Source organism: Maniola hyperantus, chromosome 27, assembly GCF_902806685.2.
Source record: "Maniola hyperantus chromosome 27, iAphHyp1.2, whole genome shotgun sequence".
NCBI classification, from domain to species: Eukaryota; Metazoa; Arthropoda; class Insecta; order Lepidoptera; family Nymphalidae; genus Maniola; species Maniola hyperantus.
The window spans coordinates 6,216,999-6,227,013 of record NC_048562.1 but is presented as its reverse complement, the minus strand read 5'-3'; the positions used below and the strand labels follow the sequence as shown (position 1 = coordinate 6,227,013).

The 10,015-nt window shown below is 37.9% G+C and overlaps 1 pseudogene; it reads right to left on the bottom strand.

The window, feature by feature from the left end:
* Positions 1–404: 404 nt before the first annotated feature.
* On the bottom strand, positions 405–9,366 carry LOC117994648 (aldo-keto reductase AKR2E4-like; annotated as a pseudogene).
* Positions 9,367–10,015: the final 649 nt, after the last annotated feature.

Genomic DNA, 10,015 nt, shown 5'->3' with positions numbered 1-10,015 from the left:
TTATAAATAAAATAGAGAAAGATCCCAGTGCTGATCCCACGCATTTTTTTTCTCAGAAAATAAGAAAGGTGAGATTTTGGACCAAAAGTACCTAAAAGGTTCCGGGTTTGCCATCAAGTCCACTATAGTCATTATAATAATGGTCCAATCTCGGTCCAATGGTCATTGATCACCAGGCGGTCAAGGCCAACTTTTTATATAACAAAAGGGCTATGCAAACAAAAATAACGGTTATAAGTTTACTTAACTAATTTAATTTAAAGATTATAATAATAAAGTTACATTACATTATAATAATTCACTTATTAAAACTTAATACATTTTTCGGCGTTTCACTGGAAATATTTTAAGATAGACATCAATAAATCAGTCAGAAGTAAAACAAAAACCCTGTGAAGTGCGACTCGTACACGAGACGAAGGATTCCGTACCATCGTACAAGATATTTTAACATTTTTATGTGCAACACTACAAGTTAATGACAACAGCGCCATCTATGTGTAATAAGAGTGGGTTTGCCATCTTCTCTATCTTCTTAGTTGTGTGCTTCAGGCTCAAGACCTACTAAATGGGTTAAACACAGGATTCTCGACCTTCTTGAACGGGTAATAAGGGTGGGTTTGCCAGAACGATGGCATATTGTATCTGGTGTCGTCATCGAACTGGTTAATCTTCTGGATATCTTCTTGAGTCAACTGGAAATCGAAGATGTTGATGTTTTCTTTGAGACGGGAGTACCTCACTGTCTTTGGGATTGGTATGATTTTTCTGTCCACCTGTAAATCGAAATTTACCGCAATTTATGCTAGTGCGACAAGGCTATCTTGGCGCGTGGTATTGAGCCTCAATTGCTCAACCGGTAAAGGAGTGGACTGAAAACCGAAAGGTCGACGGTTCAAACCCCACCCGTTGCACTACTTCGTACCTACTCCTAGCACAAGCTTGACGCTTAGTTGGAGAGGAAAGGAAATATTAGTTATTAACATGGTTAATATTCTTTAAAAAAAACCGGCCAAGTGCGAGTCCGGCTCGCGCACTGAAGGTTCCGTATACAGTCGTATTTTTTCGACATTTGCACAATAATTCAAAGACTATGATGCATAAAAATAAATAAAAATCTGTTTTAGAATGCACAGGTGAAGACTGAAGACCTTTCATATGATGCCCCACTTGATATAGTTATCTTACTTCGAAAATTGAAAATACTAATTATTCGTTCATGACCACAATTTAATTTTTTTTGTGTGATGTAACCACAAATTCACAGTTTTCAGATTTTTCCCCGAATGTCTGCTAGAAGATCTACCTACCTGCCAAATTCCATGATTCTAGATCAATGGGAAGTACCCTGTAGGTTTACTGACAGACAGACAGACAACAAAGTGATCCTATAAGGGTTCCGCTTTTCCTTTTGAGGTACGGAACCCTTAAAAAAGCTTAGCTTACGGTGCTGGAGGGAAGCTGCAAGGTGCTTCTGATCGCCTCTAATAGAGAAGTTTAAAAGGTACATCCAGAGCTGTAGACCTTTGAAGATGATGATGATGATGAAAGACAGTGATTAACTTACAAGCCATCTCAGCAAGACTTGCGCAGGAGTCTTGCCATATTTCCCGGCTATGTCTCCCAGAGTGGGACCTTCGAGGCCGAGGAAGCGGACCCCGTACCTCATGACCAGCGAGCCGAAGGGGCTGTACCCATCACCACAACCCCTTGCGACCCTGCGCGTAGCTCACCAGCTCTGTCTGGATGATTTGGGATGTATCTGGAAGAAAATGTAGTTACAAGTTTTGAGTAGACTATCTGTGGGATGCCGCTAACCCAGACGGGTTGAGTCCTTGATCCCCCAGGACCGTAAGCCACAACGCTGAACAAACTTGGTGGCCTATGTCTTCGTGGTACTAGAGTATACACGATGTAATCGGAACGCTAGCAAAAACGAAGACAGGTGATAGTACTGATGATTACTGATATGATACCGTCAAAAAAACGCGAAAATAAAATGAAAAATATCCTAAGTATATTTTGTAAAAGTTCTTGATAATATCTAATATTATTACGAGTAAATGCGAAAGTGTGTCTGTCTGTCTGTCTGTCTCCTAGCTTTTCAACTTAACCGTTCAACCGATTTTGACGAAATTTGGTACAATGGTAGCTTGCAACCCGGGGAAGGACATAAGCTACTTTTTATCCCGGAAAATCAAAGAGTTCCCACGGGATTTTTAAAAATTTAAATCCACGCGTACGAAGTCGCGGGCATCAGCTAGTTGCTAATAAAACATCTGACTGACTCTAGAGGTCAACGAACGTTACGTAACTAGGCACTTGGGGCACAATGGGGCATTGACCCCAGTTTTTAACGCTATTTAGTTATAGTGATATTGCGGGTTTTATTTTATTTTATCTATATATATAAAAGGAATAGGTGACTGACTGACTGACTGACTGACTGACTGACTGACTGACTGACTGATCTATCAACGCACAGCTCAAACTACTGGACGGATCGGGCTGAAATTCGGCATGCTGATAGCTATTATGACGTAGGCATCCGCTAAGAAGGATTTTGAAAATTCAACTCCTAAGGGGGTGAAATAGGGGTTTGAAATTTGTAGTCCACGCGACGAAGTCGCGAGCATAAGCTAGTTTTATATAAATGCACACAAAACAGGTTTCAGCTATAAATGGACCAAATAAAAAAAAAACAATAGATTAAGATCTAAGCGGTAACCCTTAATATATGTGTACACAACAATGCATAGATAAATTATATTTTGTAAATATATTTTGTAAAAGTTCTTGATATATCTAATATTATTACGAGTAAATGCGAAAGTGTGTCTGTCTGTCTGTCTGTCTCCTAGCTTTTCAACTTAACCGTTCAACCGATTTTGACAAAATTTGGTACAGCGATAGCTTACATCCCGGGGAAGGACATAAACTTTTACTTTTTATCCCGGAAAATCAAAGAGTTCCCATGCGATTTTAAAAACCTAAATCCATGCGGACGAAGTCGCGGGCATCATCTAGTAAGTTAATAAAGTGATTTTGTAAAGTGGTGATAATAAAAAGAATACCCGGCTGAGTTTGTTGTGGGCTCCGCTCAGACCTGGGCGCGTTTGGAACCCTCGTCGCTTTAGTTTTAAGTTCGCGTAAAAATTATCACCACTATATCATCATCTTACAAATGCAACAACCGACTATCAAAAGCGTAATTTTTTACCTACTTTGAATAAACGTTTTGACTTTGACTTTGACTTTGAATTTATTGTTAGAATAAATTACCTAATTTTATAAGTTTCTCTTTCTCTTCTTTTGAGTTTGAGCTGGATCTGATTGATTTGATTTTTTCTACCCATATTTACTTAAAATCCATTTATGCGGTAGTGTGTTTGTTGGTTTGTGTTTTATTGCTTGTTGTTTGTCCTTCAATCAGCCGCAGCAGAGCATCGGATTAACCTGGTTTTTTACATAGTTATAGTTGAAGATCTGGAGAGTGACATAGGCTACTTTTATCCCAGAAAATCAAAGAGTTCCCACGGGATTTTTAAAAACCTAAATCGTGCACGAAGTCGTGAGCATCAGCTAATGAAAATGAGAATGAGAATGTGAAAGTGAAAGTGGAAGAGAAATGAAAGTAAAAGTGAAAGTGAAAATAAGTATACCTCAATCTGTAATACTGCTGGTTTAAACACTGCCTTCTCTAATGATTCTCTCAAGCTGCATCTTATTAAAGTTGGAGACACCAATGGACTTGACCAGACCGAGCTGCTGGGCGTCTTCCATCCTCGCCAGGTCTCCAGATAGTCCACATCGGAAATAGGAATAGTCCTCCTGAAAGTTCAATACAACTCTTGTATACAAGACCGATGCATAGGGATGTCAGAAGTGCCAAAAATATCGATACCTATATCGAAAATCGATATTAAAATTTCTCAAAAAAAATATCAATATATCGATACTTACCTACTTATTTTAACTTTTTCCAAGTGGATATCATATGAAAGGGCTTTACCTGGTACATTCTAAAACAGATTTCTATTTCTTTTATTGCATAATAGTGTATGATTTATCGTGCAAAATGTCGCAAAAAATATCCACGTACGGAACCCTCGGTGTGTGAGTCTGACTCGCACTTGGTCGGTTTTTACTTACATTAAGTCCAATAGAGCCAATGTATGAGGTACAAATCAATGTATTCGAGGCCAAACTTAGTTAAAGACTCCCTCAAAGCCTCTGTAACGTCTTCCCTTCTGTGATGCGTATTCCACAACTAAAACAGATTAAGTATATTTATAAATAAAAAAGCTGTGAAAGCCTAGTGGTTAGGATGTCCGCCTTCTGATCGGAGGTCGGGGGTTCGATCCCGGGCACGTACCTCTAACTTTTCGGGAGTTATGTAAATATCACTTGCTTTAACGGTGAAGGAAAACATCGTGTATCAACATGGTATAACATCGTCGTAACATCTACATAATGTATAAAAGGAAAAGCTGACTGACTGACTGACTGATCTATCAACGCACGGCTCAAACTACTGGACGGATCGGGCTGAAATTTGGCATACAGATAGCTATTATGACGTAGACATCTGCTAAGAAAGGGGTTTTGAAAATTCAAATCCTAAGAAGTTAAAATAGGGGCTTGAAATTTGTATAGTTTCACGCGAACATAAGCTAATTAGTTCAAGCAAGTTAATTGCTGACTAAATTCCCCTTTCCCCTCTAATTAAGCGTAAATACGATACGATGCCGTGTAGAAACCAAAGGGGTATGGGTTTAATAAAAACTCCATACCCCTTCCAGGTTAGCCCGCTATCATCTTAGTAGACTGCAGCATCACTTACCACAAGGTGAGGTTGCAGTCAAGGGCTAACTTGTAACTGAATAAAAAAAAAGAAAAAAAAAAACAAAACTTGTGCTAGGAGTAGGTACGACAGGTAGGTAGGTGGGCAACGGGGTGGGATTTGAACGGCGACCTTTCGGTTTTCAGTCCGCTTACCTTCGTAGTTATAAAAATATCCTTCTATGTAACATTTCCTTCGCCGACTTCATTCTAACAGCTTCCCCAATTTCCTCTTCAGTGTTATAAATGGGCGCAGTGTCGAATGTCGGTACCCATCATCGATAGCTTGCAGTATCACATTCTGAGCTGTTTGTTGTGTTATTTTAACCTCTCCATTCTGTAAAATGTAAATCTAATATATAAAAAAATCGGCAAGTGCGTGGCGAGCCACGTTGCAGTGTAGGGTTCCGTAGTCCACCATCCTCGAAAAAACAGATAGATATAACTCCTTAACCTGTGAACCCTACTTAGCCATGATAGTTTTCCTTAAAATAGATTATATATACTACTGCTGTGAATTTTTTCACGTCCTATATACTACTACTAGCTTATGCTCGCGACTTTCGTCGCGTGGACTACAAATTTCAAAACCCTATTTCACCCCCTTAGGAGGTTGAATTTTCGAAAATCCTTTCTTAGACGGATGCCTACGTCATAATAGCTATCTGCATGCCAAATTTCAGCCCGATCCGTCCAGTAGTTTGAGCTGTGCGTTGATAGATCAGTCAGTCAGTCAGTCAGTCAGTCATTCAGTCAGTCAGTCAGTCAGTCAGTCAGTCAGTCACCTTTTTCCTTTTATATATAGATTTGGCTGAAAGAGGGGGGGGGGACACTTGACTCTAATAAAAATTAGCACTTTAAACATCATATTTTACAACGAATCAAGAAATCGAAAAATGATGTTCCCACACCCACAGTATTTTTAAAAGACCTACCTTACCTTAACCTAGACCTTATTCACGATACCCACACTATGGGATAGACGAGAAAAAAAAATCATCCCCACTTTACATGTAGGGGAGCTACCCTAAAAAAAATTATCAAAATTAAATTGCTTGTAGTGCTTTAATGGTGGTAGGTATAAGGGCATCCTAACTAATGTTAAGTAAGTACTTAGGTAATTTTTAGGGTACCGTACCTCAAAAGGAAAAACGGAACCCTTATGGGATCACTTTGTTGTCTGTCTGTCTGTCTGTCGGTCTGTCAAGAAACCTACAGGTACTCCGTTGACCTAGAATCATGAAATTTGGCAGGTAGGTAGATCTTATAGCTGACATTTGGGTAAAAAATCTGAAAAACCGTGAATTTGGGGTTACATCACACACAAAAAATTATTGTGGTCATGAACTAATAATTATATTTCAATTTTCGAAGTAAGATAACTATATCAAGTGGAGTATCATATGAAAGGGCTTTACTTGTGCATTCCAAAAAGGATTTTTGTTTATTTTTATGCATCATAGTTCTTGGATTATCGTGCAAAATCTCGAAAAAATACGAATCTACACTTATAATATTATAAAGAGGAAAACTTTGTTTGTTTGTTTTGTTTGTTTGTTGTTTGTTTGTTTGTTTGTACTGAATAGGCTCAAAAACTACTGGACCGATTTTAAAAATTCTTTCACCATTCGAAAGCTACATTATCCACGAGTAACATAGGCTATATTTATTTTGGAAAAAAATGGGTTCCGTAAGATATTTGGGTTTTTCGGACACAAGGTGTAAAAAATCAACCAGAAAAGTTACTATTTTGCGTACGCTGCCTAAACTATAAAAGATAGAACCATAAAATGTTCTAATTAATTGTAATCTTATAAATATCTACAAAAAAAGTCCGCGACACACTATACCCATCTATGTCGAGTGAGGCACAGCAACCATTTTTTTATTTAAAAAATCTTGAATTTTTTTTGGACTACATTTAAACGCGTTTATTTTACTCATGCTATTAATCCTTATCAAAATAAATGATTTCATCACTAAGAACAGTTTATGGAGATAATATTTGAATGATTAAAATTTGACGTTTTGGTTTTGAGTTATGGCGAAATTAAAATATTACGATTTCTGCTGCACGGCCCGTTGTATTATATAAAGAGGTAATGTCGTTAAGTTTTGTTGTAGGGGTAATCTTTAGAACTACTGAACCGATTTTAAAAATTCTTTCACCAGTAGAAAGCTACATTATTCCTGAGTGACATAGGCTATACGGGATCTTTAAAAAACCTAAATCTACGCGGGCGAAGCCGCGGGGATCAGCTAGTGTAGTATACGGAACGCTCCGTGCGCGAGCCTGACTCGCACTTGGCCGATTGTTTACCTTATCATAACCTAGGTAGGTTCCCAATGCTATGGCAGGTATTTCTCTGCCATCATTTAGTCTGTATTTTGGCACATTCGCGAAACATAGACTCATCTGAAACAAAACATGAAAGCAGAATAAAGTTCAAGGATTTATTGTAATTTTTGTTTTTGAGATCGCGGTTTGATGAAAAATCAGATGAAATATTCATGTAAAGTACTATCTATAGGTATAATAAGTAAACTTTGTACAGTGCCTGGCAAACAACTTGACCATTGACGCAATGAGGAAGTTTTAGGGCAACCTTCGATAAAATTTTAATAGATGGCGCTAAATACTACCACCATGCACCACTAAAGATGAAAAATAATACCTACCTATATCTATATCATTTATGCTTTAAATGTTTAAATTTAAATCGGATGCGAAATTAATTAATTACTTCTATTATAGTTCACAGATTTTGTGGGGAAGAAACGTAGGGAAAATTGCAGTGCACGCTATCTCTTACTCATCTTCATCTATGTCATTGATTGACACGACCTAAACATTAAAGCATAGGTCATAGATATAGGTATTATTTTTCATCTTTAGTGGTTATAGTATTCAGCGCCATCTATGAAAATTATCTCGAATGTTCCCTGGAAACCTCGTCATTGGCTGGCGAATGGCGGGTGCACTCGATTGGTTGATCAGTCGGCGCGAGTGCACGCGATTAGCTGATACGTTGACTTTCGTATTCCAGATTCGCCAATTTTCTCCCACTACGCTGCTTCAGGTCCAAGTTGTTTGCCGGACAGTATAAGCAAAAGCTGAATAGGTAGAAACACTTCAACATCATCATGATCAACCCATCGCCGGCTCACTACAGAGCACGGGTCTCCTCTCAGAGAGAAGGGTTTTGGCCATAGTCTACCACGCTGGCCATGTGCGGATTGGTAGGAACACTTAGATATATCTAAATACATACCTACCGCCTAAGTAGGTTTCAGGATAGAATAGGATAGAATCAGTACCCTTATTATAAATGCGAAAGTTTGTTGGTTTGTTGGTTTGTTGGTTTGTCCTTCAATCACGTCGCAACGAAGTAACAGATCGACGTGATTTTTTGCATGGGTATAGTTTAAGACCTGGTAAATGACATAGGATACTTTTTATCCCGGAAAATCAAAGAGTTCCCACGGGATTTACAAAAAAACTAAATCCACGCGCACGAAGTCGCGGGCATCAGCTAGTTAAAATTATAAATACGAAAGTGTGTTTGTTTGTTGGTTTGTCCTTCAATCACGTCGCAACGGACTAACAGATTGACGTGATTTTTTGCATGGGTATAGAGCATATGGGCATATGGGTATGGGGGTATGGATCTGGAGAGTGACACAGGCTACTTTTTATCCCGGAAAATTAAAGAGTTTTCAACGGGATTTTTAAAAACTCAAATCCACGCGGATAAAGTCGCGCGCATCAGCTAGTAGGCTATATTTTATTTTCAAAAAATTAGCGAAAATACGATAGTTGTAATAAGCTACCCGTGCGAAGCCAGGTTGGCTCGCTAGTTTGCAAGCTCCTCCTTAGCTTAGAACCCCAATAGCTCAACGGTTAAGAAGCGGCCTGAATTCCGAAAGGTTGCCGGTTCAAATCCCACCTGTTGCACTACTGCCGTGTCTACTCCTAGCATAAGTTTTTCGCTTAGTTGGAGAGGAAAGGGGAATATCTTTTATCTTCTTCTTCTATATAATATATAAAAGGAAAAGGTCACTGACTTACTGACTGACTGATCTATCAACGCACAGCTCAAACTACTGAACGGATCGGGCTGGGCATGTAGATTTTACGACAGCTATTATGACGTAGGCATCCGCTAAGAAAGGATTGTTGAAAATTCCACTCCTAAGGGGGTGAAATAGGGGTTTGTAATTTTGTAGTCCACGCGGACGAAGTCGCGAGCATAAGCTAGTATTCTTTAAAAAAAACTATGTACTTAGGTAAAAAAAAATACTTACCATTGAAAAACTTCTATTATGACGTAGGCATCCGCTAAGAAAGGATTTTTGAAAATTCCACTCCTAAGGGGGTGAAATAGGGGTTTGAAATTTTGTCACGCGGACGAAGTCGCGAGCATAAGCTAGTATTCTTTCAAAAAAAAAAAAACTATGTAGTTAGGTAAAAAAAAACTTACCATTGAAAAACTTAGTAAACAAATAATAAATACGTCCATTCTCTTCAAAGTACGAAGAACAATGACTTTCTTTGTAGAGCTTTAATTTAAACAAGTGATGTTCTGTAATGTAATAAGTTTTGATATCACTTCACTTATCTATCACCTAACTAGCTAATGCTCGCGGCTTTGTCCGCGTTGATTTAGTTATTTAAAATCTCGTTTCATTGAAACTTTAACTTTTCTTTGAAAAAGTAACCTATGTTCCCCGGAATGTAAGCTAACTCTGTATCAAAATCAGTTAAACTGTTGAGCCGTGAAAAGCTAGCAGACAGACAGACACACTTTCGTATTATTATAAATAAAATAAATCAAGACGTGACTTTGACAAGACATTCAACCTTTTTTTTAAATATAACAATAATATATTCAAATTAAAAGTTAATTAATTAATAATTTTAACTAAAACTAAAACCTTAAAATAAAATTATAACTAAAATATATTATTAAAAGGAGTCCCTTTAGGAAATAAAAAAATAAAAATCTTTTCGAATAAACTTTTACAAGTACTTTCGAATAGTCGGATGCATCTACCACTGGTTCGGAATGCCTTTCCTACCGAGAAGAACCAGCAAGAAACTCGGCGGTTGCTCTTTTCAAATATTTGATATAGGTACAAGATTATGCCATGTTTAAAATAGTATTTGCAGTCT